Raw genomic sequence first — 16,845 nt, 5'->3', positions numbered from 1 at the left:
ATTGAGGATATACGTTTTGTTGCGCACAAAGCTGAGATCGCTATGTACACAAGTTTTGTTCGTCCGGAACGTCCTTGTTACGTCTCAGTAGGTGAGTTTAATCGAAAATTCTTGTGCAACATCAAGGAAATTGAGAATAACAACTTCTCGGCATACATTGTTAAAATCGCTATGTACACAAGTTTTGTTCGTCCGGAACGTCCTTGTTACGTGTCAGTAGGTGAGTTTAATCGAAAATTCTTGTTCAACATCAAGGAAATTGAGAAGAACCGCTTCTCGGCATTCATTGTTAAAATCGCTATGTACGCAAGTTTTGTTCGTTCGGAACGTCTTAGTTACGTGCCAATAAGTGAGTTTAGTCGAAAATTCTTGTGCAACATCAAGGAAATTGAGGATATACGTTTTGTTGCGCACAAAGCTGAGATCGCTATGTACACAAGTTTTGTTCGTCCGGAACGTCCTAGTTACGTGTCAGTAGGTGAGTTTAATCGAAAATTCTTGTGCAACATCAAGGAAATTGAGAATAACAACTTCTCGGCATACATTGTTAAAATCGCTATGTACGCAAGTTTTGTTCGTTCGGAACGTCTTAGTTACGTGCCAGTAAGTGAGTTTAACAGAAAATTCTTGTGCAACATCAAGGAAATTGAGGATATACGTTTTGTTGCGCACAAAGCTGAGATCGCTATGTACACAAGTTTTGTTCGTCCGGAACGTCCTAGTTACGTGTCAGTAGGTGAGTTTAATCGAAAATTCTTGTGCAACATCAAGGAAATTGAGAATAACAACTTCTCGGCATACATTGTTAAAATCGCTATGTACGCAAGTTTTGTTCGTTCGGAATGTCCTTGTTACGTGTCAGTAGGTGAGTTTAATCGAAAATTATTGTGCAACATCAAGGAAATTGAGAATAACCGCTTCTCGGCATACATTGTTAAAATCGCTATGTACACAAGTTTTGTTCGTTCGGAACGTCTTAGTTACGTGCCAGTAAGTGAGTTTAGCCGAAAATTCTTGTGCAACATCAAGGAAATTGAGGATATACGTTTTGTTGCGCACAAAGCTGAGATCGCTATGTACACAAATTTTGTTCGTCCGGAACGTCCTTGTTACGTGTCAGTAGGTGAGTTTAATCGAAAATTCTTGTGCAACATCAAGGAAATTGAGAATAACAACTTCTCGGCATACATTGTTAAAATCGCTATGTACACAAGTTTTGTTCGTCCGGAATGTCCTTGTTACGTGTCAGTAGGTGAGTTTAATCGAAAATTATTGTGCAACATCAAGGAAATTGAGAATAACCGCTTCTCGGCATACATTGTTAAAATCGCTATGTACGCAAGTTTTGTTCGTTCGGAACGTCTTAGTTACGTGTCAGTAAGTGAGTTTAATCGAAAATTATTGTGCAACATCAAGGAAATTGAGAATAACCGCTTCTCGGCATACATTGTTAAAATCGCTATGTACGCAAGTTTTGTTCGTTCGGAACGTCTTAGTTACGTGTCAGTAAGTGAGTTTAGTCGAATATTCTTGTTCAACATCAAGGAAATTGAGAAGAACCGCTTCTCGGCATTCATTGTTAAAATCGCTATGTACGCAAGTTTTGTTCGTTCGGATCGTCTTAGTTACGTGTCAGTAAGTGAGTTTAGTCGAAAATTCTTGTGCAACATCAAGGAAATTGAGAAGAACCGCTTCTCGGCATACTTTGTTAAAATCGCTATGTACGCAAGTTTTGTTCGTTCGGATCGTCTTAGTTACGTGTCAGTAAGTGAGTTTAGTCGAAAATTCTTGTGCAACATCAAGGAATTTAAGAAGAACCGCTTCTCGGCATAATTTGTTAAAATCGCTATGTACGCAAATTTTGTTCGTTCGGAACGTCTTAGTTACGTGCCAGTAAGTGAGTTTAGTCGAAAATTCTTGTGCAACATCAAGGAAATTGAGGATATACGTTTTGTTGCACACAAAGCTGAGATCGCTATGTACGCAAGTTTCGTTCGTTCGGAACGTCTTAGTTACGTGCCAGTAAGTGAGTTTAGCAGAAAATTCTTGTGCAACATCAAGGAAATTGAGGATATACGTTTTGTTGCGCACAAAGCTGAGATCGCTATGTACACAAGTTTTGTTCGTCCGGAACGTCCTTGTTACGTGTCAGTAAGTGAGTTTAATCGAAAATTATTGTGCAACATCAAGGAAATTGAGAATAACCGCTTCTCGGCATACATTGTTAAAATCGCTATGTACGCAAGTATTGTTCGTTCGGAACGTCTTAGTTAAGTGTCAGTAAGTGAGTTTAGTCGAAAATTATTGTGCAACATCAAGGAAATTGAGAATAACAACTTCTCGGCATACATTATTAAAATCGCTATGTACGCAAGTTTTGTTCGTTCGGAACGTCTTAGTTACGTGCCAGTAAGTGAGTTTAGCCGAAAATTCTTGTGCAACATCAAGGAAATTGAGGATATACGTTTTGTTGCGCACAAAGCTGAGATCGCTATGTACACAAGTTTTGTTCGTCCGGAACGTCCTTGTTACGTGTCAGTAGGTGAGTTTAATCGAAAATTCTTGTGCAACATCAAGGAAATTGAGAATAACAACTTCTCGGCATACATTGTTAAAATCGCTATGTACACAAGTTTTGTTCGTCCGGAACGTCCTTGTTACGTGTCAGTAGGTGAGTTTAATCGAAAATTCTTGTGCAACATCAAGGAAATTGAGAATAACAACTTCTCGGCATACATTGTTAAAATCGCTATGTACGCAAGTTTTGTTCGTTCGGAACGTCTTAGTTACGTGTCAGTAAGTGAGATTAATCGAGAACTATTGTGCAAAATCAAGGAAATTGAGAATAACCGCTTCTCGGCATACATTGTTAAAATCGCTATGTACGCAAGTTTTGTTCGTTCGGAACGTCTTAGTTACGTGCCAGTAAGTGAGTTTAGCCGAAAATTCTTGTGCAACATCAAGGAAATTGAGGATATACGTTTTGTTGCGCACAAAGCTGAGATCGCTATGTACACAAGTTTTGTTCGTCCGGAACGTCCTTGTTACGTCTCAGTAGGTGAGTTTAATCGAAAATTCTTGTGCAACATCAAGGAAATTGAGAATAACAACTTCTCGGCATACATTGTTAAAATCGCTATGTACACAAGTTTTGTTCGTCCGGAACGTCCTTGTTACGTGTCAGTAGGTGAGTTTAATCGAAAATTCTTGTTCAACATCAAGGAAATTGAGAAGAACCGCTTCTCGGCATTCATTGTTAAAATCGCTATGTACGCAAGTTTTGTTCGTTCGGAACGTCTTAGTTACGTGCCAATAAGTGAGTTTAGTCGAAAATTCTTGTGCAACATCAAGGAAATTGAGGATATACGTTTTGTTGCGCACAAAGCTGAGATCGCTATGTACACAAGTTTTGTTCGTCCGGAACGTCCTAGTTACGTGTCAGTAGGTGAGTTTAATCGAAAATTCTTGTGCAACATCAAGGAAATTGAGAATAACAACTTCTCGGCATACATTGTTAAAATCGCTATGTACGCAAGTTTTGTTCGTTCGGAACGTCTTAGTTACGTGCCAGTAAGTGAGTTTAACAGAAAATTCTTGTGCAACATCAAGGAAATTGAGGATATACGTTTTGTTGCGCACAAAGCTGAGATCGCTATGTACACAAGTTTTGTTCGTCCGGAACGTCCTAGTTACGTGTCAGTAGGTGAGTTTAATCGAAAATTCTTGTGCAACATCAAGGAAATTGAGAATAACAACTTCTCGGCATACATTGTTAAAATCGCTATGTACGCAAGTTTTGTTCGTTCGGAACGTCTTAGTTACGTGCCAGTAAGTGAGTTTAACAGAAAATTCTTGTGCAACATCAAGGAAATTGAGGATATACGTTTTGTTGCGCACAAAGCTGAGATCGCTATGTACACAAGTTTTGTTCGTCCGGAACGTCCTTGTTACGTGTCAGTAAGTGAGTTTAATCGAAAATTATTGTGCAACATCAAGGAAATTGAGAATAACCGCTTCTCGGCATACATTGTTAAAATCGCTATGTACGCAAGTTTTGTTCGTTCGGAACGTCTTAGTTAAGTGTCAGTAAGTGAGTTTAATCGAAAATTATTGTGCAACATCAAGGAAATTGAGAATAACCGCTTCTCGGCATACATTGTTAAAATCGCTATGTACGCAAGTTTTGTTCGTTCGGAACGTCTTAGTTACGTGCCAGTAAGTGAGTTTAGTCGAAAATTCTTGTGCAACATCAAGGAAATTGAGGATATACGTTTTGTTGCGCACAAAGCTGAGATCGCTATGTACACAAGTTTTGTTCGTCCGGAACGTCCTAGTTACGTGTCAGTAGGTGAGTTTAATCGAAAATTCTTGTGCAACATCAAGGAAATTGAGAATAACAACTTCTCGGCATACATTATTAAAATCGCTATGTACGCAAGTTTTGTTCGTTCGGAACGTCTTAGTTACGTGCCAGTAAGTGAGTTTAGCCGAAAAATCTTGTGCAACATCAAGGAAATTGAGGATATACGTTTTGTTGCGCACAAAGCTGAGATCGCTATGTACACAAGTTTTGTTCGTTCGGAACGTCCTTGTTACGTGTCAGTAGGTGAATTTAATCGAAAATTCTTGTGCAACATCAAGGAAATTGAGAATAACAACTTCTCGGCATACATTGTTAAAATCGCTATGTACACAAGTTTTGTTCGTCCGGAACGTCCTTGTTACGTGTCAGTAGGTGAGTTTAATCGAAAATTCTTGTGCAACATCAAGGAAATTGAGAATAACAACTTCTCGGCATACATTGTTAAAATCGCTATGTACACAAGTTTTGTTCGTCCGGAACGTCCTTGTTACGTGTCAGTAGGTGAGTTTAATCGAAAATTCTTGTGCAACATCAAGGAAATTGAGAAGAACCGCTTCTCGGCATACTTTGTTAAAATCGCTATGTACGCAAGTTTTGTTCGTTCGGATCGTCTTAGTTACGTGTCAGTAAGTGAGTTTAGTCGAAAATTCTTGTGCAACATCAAGGAAATTAAGAAGAACCGCTTCTCGGCATACTTTGTTAAAATCGCTATGTACGCAAGTTTTGTTCGTTCGGAACGTCTTAGTTACGTGCCAGTAAATGAGTTTAGTCGTAAATTCTTGTGCAACATCAAGGAAATTGAGGAAATACGTTTTGTTGCGCACAAAGCTGAGATCGCTATGTACACAAGTTTTGTTCGTCCGGAACGTCCTAGTTACGTGTCAGTAGGTGAGTTTAATCGAAAATTCTTGTGCAACATCAAGGAAATTGAGAATAACAACTTCTCGGCATACATTGTTAAAATCGCTATGTACACAAGTTTTGTTCGTTCGGAACGTCTTAGTTACGTGCCAGTAAGTGAGTTTAGCCGAAAATTCTTGTGCAACATCAAGGAAATTGAGGATATACGTTTTGTTGCGCACAAAGCTGAGATCGCTATGTACACAAGTTTTGTTCGTCCGGAACGTCCTTGTTACGTGTCAGTAGGTGAGTTTAATCGAAAATTCTTGTTCAACATCAAGGAAATTGAGAAGAACCGCTTCTCGGCATTCATTGTTAAAATCGCTATGTACGCAAGTTTTGTTCGTTCGGAACGTCTTAGTTACGTGCCAATAAGTGAGTTTAGTCGAAAATTCTTGTGCAACATCAAGGAAATTGAGGATATACGTTTTGTTGCGCACAAAGCTGAGATCGCTATGTACACAAGTTTTGTTCGTCCGGAACGTCCTAGTTACGTGTCAGTAGGTGAGTTTAATCGAAAATTCTTGTGCAACATCAAGGAAATTGAGAATAACAACTTCTCGGCATACATTGTTAAAATCGCTATGTACGCAAGTTTTGTTCGTTCGGAACGTCTTAGTTACGTGCCAGTAAGTGAGTTTAACAGAAAATTCTTGTGCAACATCAAGGAAATTGAGGATATACGTTTTGTTGCGCACAAAGCTGAGATCGCTATGTACACAAGTTTTGTTCGTCCGGAACGTCCTAGTTACGTGTCAGTAGGTGAGTTTAATCGAAAATTCTTGTGCAACATCAAGGAAATTGAGAATAACAACTTCTCGGCATACATTGTTAAAATCGCTATGTACGCAAGTTTTGTTCGTTCGGAACGTCTTAGTTACGTGCCAGTAAGTGAGTTTAACAGAAAATTCTTGTGCAACATCAAGGAAATTGAGGATATACGTTTTGTTGCGCACAAAGCTGAGATCGCTATGTACACAAGTTTTGTTCGTCCGGAACGTCCTTGTTACGTGTCAGTAAGTGAGTTTAATCGAAAATTATTGTGCAACATCAAGGAAATTGAGAATAACCGCTTCTCGGCATACATTGTTAAAATCGCTATGTACGCAAGTTTTGTTCGTTCGGAACGTCTTAGTTAAGTGTCAGTAAGTGAGTTTAATCGAAAATTATTGTGCAACATCAAGGAAATTGAGAATAACCGCTTCTCGGCATACATTGTTAAAATCGCTATGTACGCAAGTTTTGTTCGTTCGGAACGTCTTAGTTACGTGCCAGTAAGTGAGTTTAGTCGAAAATTCTTGTGCAACATCAAGGAAATTGAGGATATACGTTTTGTTGCGCACAAAGCTGAGATCGCTATGTACACAAGTTTTGTTCGTCCGGAACGTCCTAGTTACGTGTCAGTAGGTGAGTTTAATCGAAAATTCTTGTGCAACATCAAGGAAATTGAGAATAACAACTTCTCGGCATACATTATTAAAATCGCTATGTACGCAAGTTTTGTTCGTTCGGAACGTCTTAGTTACGTGCCAGTAAGTGAGTTTAGCCGAAAAATCTTGTGCAACATCAAGGAAATTGAGGATATACGTTTTGTTGCGCACAAAGCTGAGATCGCTATGTACACAAGTTTTGTTCGTTCGGAACGTCCTTGTTACGTGTCAGTAGGTGAATTTAATCGAAAATTCTTGTGCAACATCAAGGAAATTGAGAATAACAACTTCTCGGCATACATTGTTAAAATCGCTATGTACACAAGTTTTGTTCGTCCGGAACGTCCTTGTTACGTGTCAGTAGGTGAGTTTAATCGAAAATTCTTGTGCAACATCAAGGAAATTGAGAATAACAACTTCTCGGCATACATTGTTAAAATCGCTATGTACACAAGTTTTGTTCGTCCGGAACGTCCTTGTTACGTGTCAGTAGGTGAGTTTAATCGAAAATTCTTGTGCAACATCAAGGAAATTGAGAAGAACCGCTTCTCGGCATACTTTGTTAAAATCGCTATGTACGCAAGTTTTGTTCGTTCGGATCGTCTTAGTTACGTGTCAGTAAGTGAGTTTAGTCGAAAATTCTTGTGCAACATCAAGGAAATTAAGAAGAACCGCTTCTCGGCATACTTTGTTAAAATCGCTATGTACGCAAGTTTTGTTCGTTCGGAACGTCTTAGTTACGTGCCAGTAAATGAGTTTAGTCGTAAATTCTTGTGCAACATCAAGGAAATTGAGGAAATACGTTTTGTTGCGCACAAAGCTGAGATCGCTATGTACACAAGTTTTGTTCGTCCGGAACGTCCTAGTTACGTGTCAGTAGGTGAGTTTAATCGAAAATTCTTGTGCAACATCAAGGAAATTGAGAATAACAACTTCTCGGCATACATTGTTAAAATCGCTATGTACACAAGTTTTGTTCGTTCGGAACGTCTTAGTTACGTGCCAGTAAGTGAGTTTAGCCGAAAATTCTTGTGCAACATCAAGGAAATTGAGGATATACGTTTTGTTGCGCACAAAGCTGAGATCGCTATGTACACAAGTTTTGTTCGTCCGGAACGTCCTTGTTACGTGTCAGTAGGTGAGTTTAATCGAAAATTCTTGTGCAACATCAAGGAAATTGAGAATAACAACTTCTCGGCATACATTGTTAAAATCGCTATGTACACAAGTTTTGTTCGTCCGGAATGTCCTTGTTACGTGTCAGTAGGTGAGTTTAATCGAAAATTATTGTGCAACATCAAGGAAATTGAGAATAACCGCTTCTCGGCATACATTGTTAAAATCGCTATGTACGCAAGTTTTGTTCGTTCGGAACGTCTTAGTTACGTGTCAGTAAGTGAGTTTAATCGAAAATTATTGTGCAACATCAAGGAAATTGAGAATAACCGCTTCTCGGCATACATTGTTAAAATCGCTATGTACGCAAGTTTTGTTCGTTCGGAACGTCTTAGTTACGTGTCAGTAAGTGAGTTTAGTCGAATATTCTTGTTCAACATCAAGGAAATTGAGAAGAACCGCTTCTCGGCATTCATTGTTAAAATCGCTATGTACACAAGTTTTGTTCGTCCGGAACGTCCTAGTTACGTGTCAGTAGGTGAGTTTAATCGAAAATTCTTGTGCAACATCAAGGAAATTGAGAATAAAAACTTCTCGGCATACATTGTTAAAATCGCTATGTACGCAAGTTTTGTTCGTTCGGAACGTCTTAGTTACGTGCCAGTAAGTGAGTTTAGCCGAAAATTCTTGTGCAACATCAAGGAAATTGAGGATATACGTTTTGTTGCGCACAAAGCTGAGATCGATATGTACACAAGTTTTGTTCGTCCGGAACGTCCTTGTTACGTGTCAGTAGGTGAGTTTAATCGAAAATTCTTGTGCAACATCAAGGAAATTGAGAATAACAACTTCTCGGCATACATTGTTAAAATCGCTATGTACACAAGTTTTGTTCGTCCGGAATGTCCTTGTTACGTGTCAGTAGGTGAGTTTAATCGAAAATTCTTGTGCAACATCAAGGAAATTGAGAATAACAACTTCTCGGCATACATTGTTAAAATCGCTATGTACGCAAGTTTTGTTCGTTCGGAACGTCTTAGTTACGTGTCAGTAAGTGAGTTTAGTCGAAAATTCTTGTGCAACATCAAGGAAATTGAGAAGAACCGCTTCTCGGCATACTTTGTTAAAATCGCTATGTACGCAAGTTTTGTTCGTTCGGATCGTTTTAGTTACGTGTCAGTAAGTGAGTTTAGTCGAAAATTATTGTGCAACATCAAGGAAATTGAGAATAACCGCTTCTCGGCATACATTGTTAAAATCGCTATGTACGCAAGTATTGTTCGTTCGGAACGTCTTAGTTAAGTGTCAGTAAGTGAGTTTAGTCGAAAATTATTGTGCAACATCAAGGAAATTGAGAATAACAACTTCTCGGCATACATTATTAAAATCGCTATGTACACAAGTTTTGTTCGTCCGGAACGTCCTAGTTACGTGTCAGTAGGTGCGTTTAATCGAAAATTCTTGTGCAACATCAAGGAAATTGAGAATAACAGCTTCTCGGCATACATTGTTAAAATCGTTATGTACGCAAGTTTTGTTCGTTCGGAACGTCTTAGTTACGTGTCAGTAAGTGAGTTTAATCGAAAATTCTTGTGCAACATCAAGGAAATTGAGAATAACAACTTCTCGGCATACATTGTTAAAATCGCTATGTACACAAGTTTTGTTCGTCCGGAACGTCCTTGTTACGTGTCAGTAGGTGAGTTTAATCGAAAATTCTTGTGCAACATCAAGGAAATTGAGAAGAACCGCTTCTCGGCATTCATTGTTAAAATCGCTATTTACGCAAGTTTTGCTCGTTCGGAACGTCTTAGTTACGTGCCAATAAGTGAGTTTAGTCGAAAATTCTTGTGCAACATCAAGGAAATTGAGGATATATGTTTTGTTGCGCACAAAGCTGAGATCGCTATGTACACAAGTTTTGTTCGTCCGGAACGTCCTAGTTACGTGTCAGTAGGTGAGTTTAATCGAAAATTCTTGTGCAACATCAAGGAAATTGAGAATAACAACTTCTCGGCATACATTGTTAAAATCGCTATGTACGCAAGTTTTGTTCGTTCGGAACGTCTTAGTTACGTGCCAGTAAGTGAGTTTAACAGAAAATTCTTGTGCAACATCAAGGAAATTGAGGATATACGTTTTATTGCGCACAAAGCTGAGATCGCTATGTACACAAGTTTTGTTCGTCCGGAACGTCCTTGTTACGTGTCAGTAAGTGAGTTTAATCGAAAATTATTGTGCAACATCAAGGAAATTGAGAATAACCGCTTCTCGGCATACATTGTTAAAATCGCTATGTACGCAAGTTTTGTTTGTTCGGAACGTCTTAGTTAAGTGTCAGTAAGTGAGTTTAATCGAAAATTATTGTGCAACATCAAGGAAATTGAGAATAACCGCTTCTCGGCATACATTGTTAAAATCGCTATGTACGCAAGTTTTGTTCGTTCGGAACGTCTTAGTTACGTGCCAGTAAGTGAGTTTAGTCGAAAATTCTTGTGCAACATCAAGGAAATTGAGGATATACGTTTTGTTGCGCACAAAGCTGAGATCGCTATGTACACAAGTTTTGTTCGTCCGGAACGTCCTAGTTACGTGTCAGTAGGTGAGTTTAATCGAAAATTCTTGTGCAACATCAAGGAAATTGAGAATAACAACTTCTCGGCATACATTGTTAAAATCGCTATGTACGCAAGTTTTGTTCGTTCGGAACGTCTTAGTTACGTGCCAGTATGTGAGTTTAGCCGAAAATTCTTGTGCAACATCAAGGAAATTGAGGATATACGTTTTGTTGCCCACAAAGCTGAGATCGCTATGTACACAAGTTTTGTTCGTCCGGAACGTCCTTGTTACGTGTCAGTAGGTGAGTTTAATCGAAAATTCTTGTGCAACATCAAGGAAATTGAGAATAACAACTTCTCGGCATACATTGTTAAAATCGCTATGTACACAAGTTTTGTTCGTTCGGAACGTCTTAGTTTCGTGCCAGTAAGTGAGTTTAGCCGAAAATTCTTGTGCAACATCAAAAAAATTGAGGATATACGTTTTGTTGCGCACAAAGCTGAGATCGCTATGTACACAAGTTTTGTTCGTCCGGAACGTCCTTGTTACGTGTCAGTAGGTGAGTTTAATCGAAAATTCTTGTGCAACATCAAGGAAATTGAGAATATCAACTTCTCGGCATACATTGTTAAAATCGCTATGTACACAAGTTTTGTTCGTCCGGAACGTCCTTGTTACGTGTCAGTAGGTGAGTTTAATCGAAAATTCTTGTGCAACATCAAGGAAATTGAGAATAAAAACTTCTCGGCATACATTGTTAAAATCGCTATGTACGCAAGTTTTGTTCGTTCGGAACGTCTTAGTTACGTGCCAGTAAGTGAGTTTAGCCGAAAATTCTTGTGCAACATCAAGGAAATTGAGGATATACGTTTTGTTGCGCACAAAGCTGAGATCGATATGTACACAAGTTTTGTTCGTCCGGAACGTCCTTGTTACGTGTCAGTAGGTGAGTTTAATCGAAAATTCTTGTGCAACATCAAGGAAATTGAGAATAACAACTTCTCGGCATACATTGTTAAAATCGCTATGTACACAAGTTTTGTTCGTCCGGAATGTCCTTGTTACGTGTCAGTAGGTGAGTTTAATCGAAAATTCTTGTGCAACATCAAGGAAATTGAGAATAACAACTTCTCGGCATACATTGTTAAAATCGCTATGTACGCAAGTTTTGTTCGTTCGGAACGTCTTAGTTACGTGTCAGTAAGTGAGTTTAGTCGAAAATTCTTGTGCAACATCAAGGAAATTGAGAAGAACCGCTTCTCGGCATACTTTGTTAAAATCGCTATGTACGCAAGTTTTGTTCGTTCGGATCGTTTTAGTTACGTGTCAGTAAGTGAGTTTAGTCGAAAATTATTGTGCAACATCAAGGAAATTGAGAATAACCGCTTCTCGGCATACATTGTTAAAATCGCTATGTACGCAAGTATTGTTCGTTCGGAACGTCTTAGTTAAGTGTCAGTAAGTGAGTTTAGTCGAAAATTATTGTGCAACATCAAGGAAATTGAGAATAACAACTTCTCGGCATACATTATTAAAATCGCTATGTACACAAGTTTTGTTCGTCCGGAACGTCCTAGTTACGTGTCAGTAGGTGCGTTTAATCGAAAATTCTTGTGCAACATCAAGGAAATTGAGAATAACAGCTTCTCGGCATACATTGTTAAAATCGTTATGTACGCAAGTTTTGTTCGTTCGGAACGTCTTAGTTACGTGTCAGTAAGTGAGTTTAATCGAAAATTCTTGTGCAACATCAAGGAAATTGAGAATAACAACTTCTCGGCATACATTGTTAAAATCGCTATGTACACAAGTTTTGTTCGTCCGGAACGTCCTTGTTACGTGTCAGTAGGTGAGTTTAATCGAAAATTCTTGTGCAACATCAAGGAAATTGAGAAGAACCGCTTCTCGGCATTCATTGTTAAAATCGCTATTTACGCAAGTTTTGCTCGTTCGGAACGTCTTAGTTACGTGCCAATAAGTGAGTTTAGTCGAAAATTCTTGTGCAACATCAAGGAAATTGAGGATATATGTTTTGTTGCGCACAAAGCTGAGATCGCTATGTACACAAGTTTTGTTCGTCCGGAACGTCCTAGTTACGTGTCAGTAGGTGAGTTTAATCGAAAATTCTTGTGCAACATCAAGGAAATTGAGAATAACAACTTCTCGGCATACATTGTTAAAATCGCTATGTACGCAAGTTTTGTTCGTTCGGAACGTCTTAGTTACGTGCCAGTAAGTGAGTTTAACAGAAAATTCTTGTGCAACATCAAGGAAATTGAGGATATACGTTTTATTGCGCACAAAGCTGAGATCGCTATGTACACAAGTTTTGTTCGTCCGGAACGTCCTTGTTACGTGTCAGTAAGTGAGTTTAATCGAAAATTATTGTGCAACATCAAGGAAATTGAGAATAACCGCTTCTCGGCATACATTGTTAAAATCGCTATGTACGCAAGTTTTGTTTGTTCGGAACGTCTTAGTTAAGTGTCAGTAAGTGAGTTTAATCGAAAATTATTGTGCAACATCAAGGAAATTGAGAATAACCGCTTCTCGGCATACATTGTTAAAATCGCTATGTACGCAAGTTTTGTTCGTTCGGAACGTCTTAGTTACGTGCCAGTAAGTGAGTTTAGTCGAAAATTCTTGTGCAACATCAAGGAAATTGAGGATATACGTTTTGTTGCGCACAAAGCTGAGATCGCTATGTACACAAGTTTTGTTCGTCCGGAACGTCCTAGTTACGTGTCAGTAGGTGAGTTTAATCGAAAATTCTTGTGCAACATCAAGGAAATTGAGAATAACAACTTCTCGGCATACATTGTTAAAATCGCTATGTACGCAAGTTTTGTTCGTTCGGAACGTCTTAGTTACGTGCCAGTATGTGAGTTTAGCCGAAAATTCTTGTGCAACATCAAGGAAATTGAGGATATACGTTTTGTTGCCCACAAAGCTGAGATCGCTATGTACACAAGTTTTGTTCGTCCGGAACGTCCTTGTTACGTGTCAGTAGGTGAGTTTAATCGAAAATTCTTGTGCAACATCAAGGAAATTGAGAATAACAACTTCTCGGCATACATTGTTAAAATCGCTATGTACACAAGTTTTGTTCGTTCGGAACGTCTTAGTTTCGTGCCAGTAAGTGAGTTTAGCCGAAAATTCTTGTGCAACATCAAAAAAATTGAGGATATACGTTTTGTTGCGCACAAAGCTGAGATCGCTATGTACACAAGTTTTGTTCGTCCGGAACGTCCTTGTTACGTGTCAGTAGGTGAGTTTAATCGAAAATTCTTGTGCAACATCAAGGAAATTGAGAATATCAACTTCTCGGCATACATTGTTAAAATCGCTATGTACACAAGTTTTGTTCGTCCGGAACGTCCTTGTTACGTGTCAGTAGGTGAGTTTAATCGAAAATTCTTGTGCAACATCAAGGAAATTGAGAATAACAACTTCTCGGCATACATTATTAAAATCGCTATGTACGCAAGTTTTGTTCGTTCGGAACGTCTTAGTTACGTGTCAGTAAGTGAGTTTAGTCAAAAATTCTTGTTCAACATCAAGGAAATTGAGAAGAACCGCTTCTCGGCATTCATTGTTAAAATCGCTATGTACGCAAGTTTTGTTCGTTCGGAACGTCTTAGTTACGTGTCAGTAAGTGAGTTTAGTCGAAAATTCTTGTGCAACATCAAGGAAATTGAGAAGAACCGCTTCTCGGCATACTTTGTTAAAATCGCTATGTACGCAAGTTTTGTTCGTTCGGATCGTCTTAGTTACGTGTCAGTAAGTGAGTTTAGTCGAAAATTCTTGTGCAGCATCAAGGAAATTAAGAAGAACCGCTTCTCGGCATACTTTGTTAAAATCGCTATGTACGCAAGTTTTGTTCGTTCGGAAAGTCTTAGTTACGTGCCAGTAAGTGAGTTTAGTCGAAAATTCTTGTGCAACATCAAGGAAATTGAGGATATACGTTTTGTTGCGCACAAAGCTGAGATCGCTATTTACACAAGTTTTGTTCGTCCGGAACGTCCTAGTTACGTGTCAGTAGGTGAGTTTAATCGAAAATTCTTGTGAAACATCAAGGAAATTGAGAATAACAACTTCTCGGCATACATTGTTAAAATCGCTATGTACACAAGTTTTGTTCGTCCGGAACGTCCTTGTTACGTGTCAGTAGGTGAGTTTAATCGAAAATTCTTGTGCAACATCAAGGAAATTGAGAATAACAACTTCTCGGCATACATTGTTAAAATCGCTATGTACGCAAGTTTTGTTCGTTCGGAACGTCTTAGTTACGTGTCAGTAAGTGAGTTTAATCGAAAATTATTGTGCAACATCAAGGAAATTGAGGATATACGTTTTGTTGCGCACAAAGCTGAGATCGCTATGTACACAAGTTTTGTTCGTCCGGAACGTCCTAGTTACGTGTCAGTAGGTGAGTTTAATCGAAAATTCTTGTGAAACATCAAGGAAATTGAGAATAACAACTTCTCGGCATACATTGTTAAAATGGCTATGTACGCAAGTTTTGTTCGTTCGGAACGTCTTAGTTACGTGCCAGTAAGTGAGTTTAGCCGAAAATTCTTGTGCAACATCAAGGAAATTGAGGATATACGTTTTGTTGCGCACAAAGCTGAGATCGCTATGTACACAAGTTTTGTTCGTCCGGAACGTCCTTGTTACGTGTCAGTAGGTGAGTTTAATCGAAAATTCTTGTGCAACATCAAGGAAATTGAGAATAACAACTTCTCGGCATACATTGTTAAAATCGCTATGTACACAAGTTTTGTTCGTCCGGAACGTCCTTGTTACGTGTCAGTAGGTGAGTTTAATCGAAAATTCTTGTGCAACATCAAGGAAATTGAGAATAACAACTTCTCGGCATACATTGTTAAAATCGCTATGTACGCAAGTTTTGTTCGTTCGGAACGTCTTAGTTACGTGTCAGTAAGTGAGTTTAATCGAAAATTATTGTGCAACATCAAGGAAATTGAGAATAACCGCTTCTCGGCATACATTGTTAAAATCGCTATGTACGCAAGTTTTGTTCGTTCGGAACGTCTTAGTTACGTGTCAGTAAGTGAGTTTAGTCGAAAATTCTTGTTCAACATCAAGGAAATTGAGAAGAACCGCTTCTCGGAATACTTTGTTAAAATCGCTATGTACGCAAGTTTTGTTCGTTCGGATCGTCTTAGTTACGTGTCAGTAAGTGAGTTTAGTCGAAAATTCTTGTGCAACATCAAGGAAATTAAGAAGAACCGCTTCTCGGCATACTTTGTTAAAATCGCTATGTACGCAAGTTTTGTTCGTTCGGAACGTCTTAGTTACGTGTCAGTAAGTCAGTTTAGTCGAAAATTCTTGTGCAACATCAAGGAAATTGAGAAGAACCGCTTCTCGGCATTCATTGTTAAAATCGCTATGTACGCAAGTTTTGTTCGTTCGGAACTTCTTAGTTACGTGTCAGTAAGTGAGTTTAATCGAAAATTCTTGTGCAACATCAAGGAAATTGAGAATAACCGCTTCTCGGCATACATTGTTAAAATCGCTATGTACGCAAGTTTTGTTCGTTCGGAACGTCTTAGTTACGTGTGAGTAAGTGTGTTTGGTCAAAAATTCTTGTGCAACATCAAGGAAATTGAGAAGAACCGCTTCTCGGCATTCATTGTTAAAATCGCTATGTACGCAAGTTTTGTTCGTTCGGAACGTATTAGTTACGTGCCAGTAAGTGAGTTTAGTCGAAAATTCTTGTGCAACATCAAGGAAATTGAGGATATACGTTTTGTTGCGCACAAAGCTGAGATCGCTATGTACACAAGTTTTGTTCGTCCGGAACGTCCTAGTTACGTGTCAGTAGGTGAGTTTATTCGAAAATTCTTGTGCAACATCAAGGAAATTGAGAATAACCGCTTCTCGGCATACATTGTTAAAATCGCTATGTACGCAAGTTTTGTTCGTTCGGAACGTCTTAGTTACGTGTCAGTAAGTGAGTTTAGTCGAAAATTCTTGTGCAACATCAAGGAAATTGAGAAGAACCGCTTCTCGGCATACTTTGTTAAAATCGCTATGTACGCAAGTTTTGTTCGTTCGGAACGTCTTAGTTACGTGTCAGTAAGTGAGTTTAGTCGAAAATTCTTGTGCAACATCAAGGAAATTGAGAAGAACCGCTTCCCGGCATACTTTGTTAAAATCGCTATGTACGCAAGTTTTGTTCGTTCGGAACGTCTTAGTTACGTGTCAGTAAGTGAGTTTAGTCGAAAATTCTTGTGCAACATCAAGGAAATTGAGAAGAACCGCTTCCCGGCATACTTTGTTAAAATCGCTATGTACGCAAGTTTTGTTCGTTCGGAACGTCTTAGTTACGTGTCAGTAAGTGAGTTTAGTCGATAATTCTTGTGCAACATCAAGGAAATTAAGAAGAACCGCTTCTCGGCATACTTTGTTAAAATCGCTATGTACGCAAGTTTTGTTCGTTCGGAACGTCTT

The sequence above is a fragment of the Polyergus mexicanus genome, unplaced genomic scaffold, assembly GCF_030449975.1.
Source record: "Polyergus mexicanus isolate NDT 795.1 unplaced genomic scaffold, iyPolMexi1.0 SCAF_10, whole genome shotgun sequence".
In the NCBI taxonomy this organism is placed as follows: Eukaryota; Metazoa; Arthropoda; class Insecta; order Hymenoptera; family Formicidae; genus Polyergus; species Polyergus mexicanus.
Note: the sequence above shows the minus strand (reverse complement) of the source record.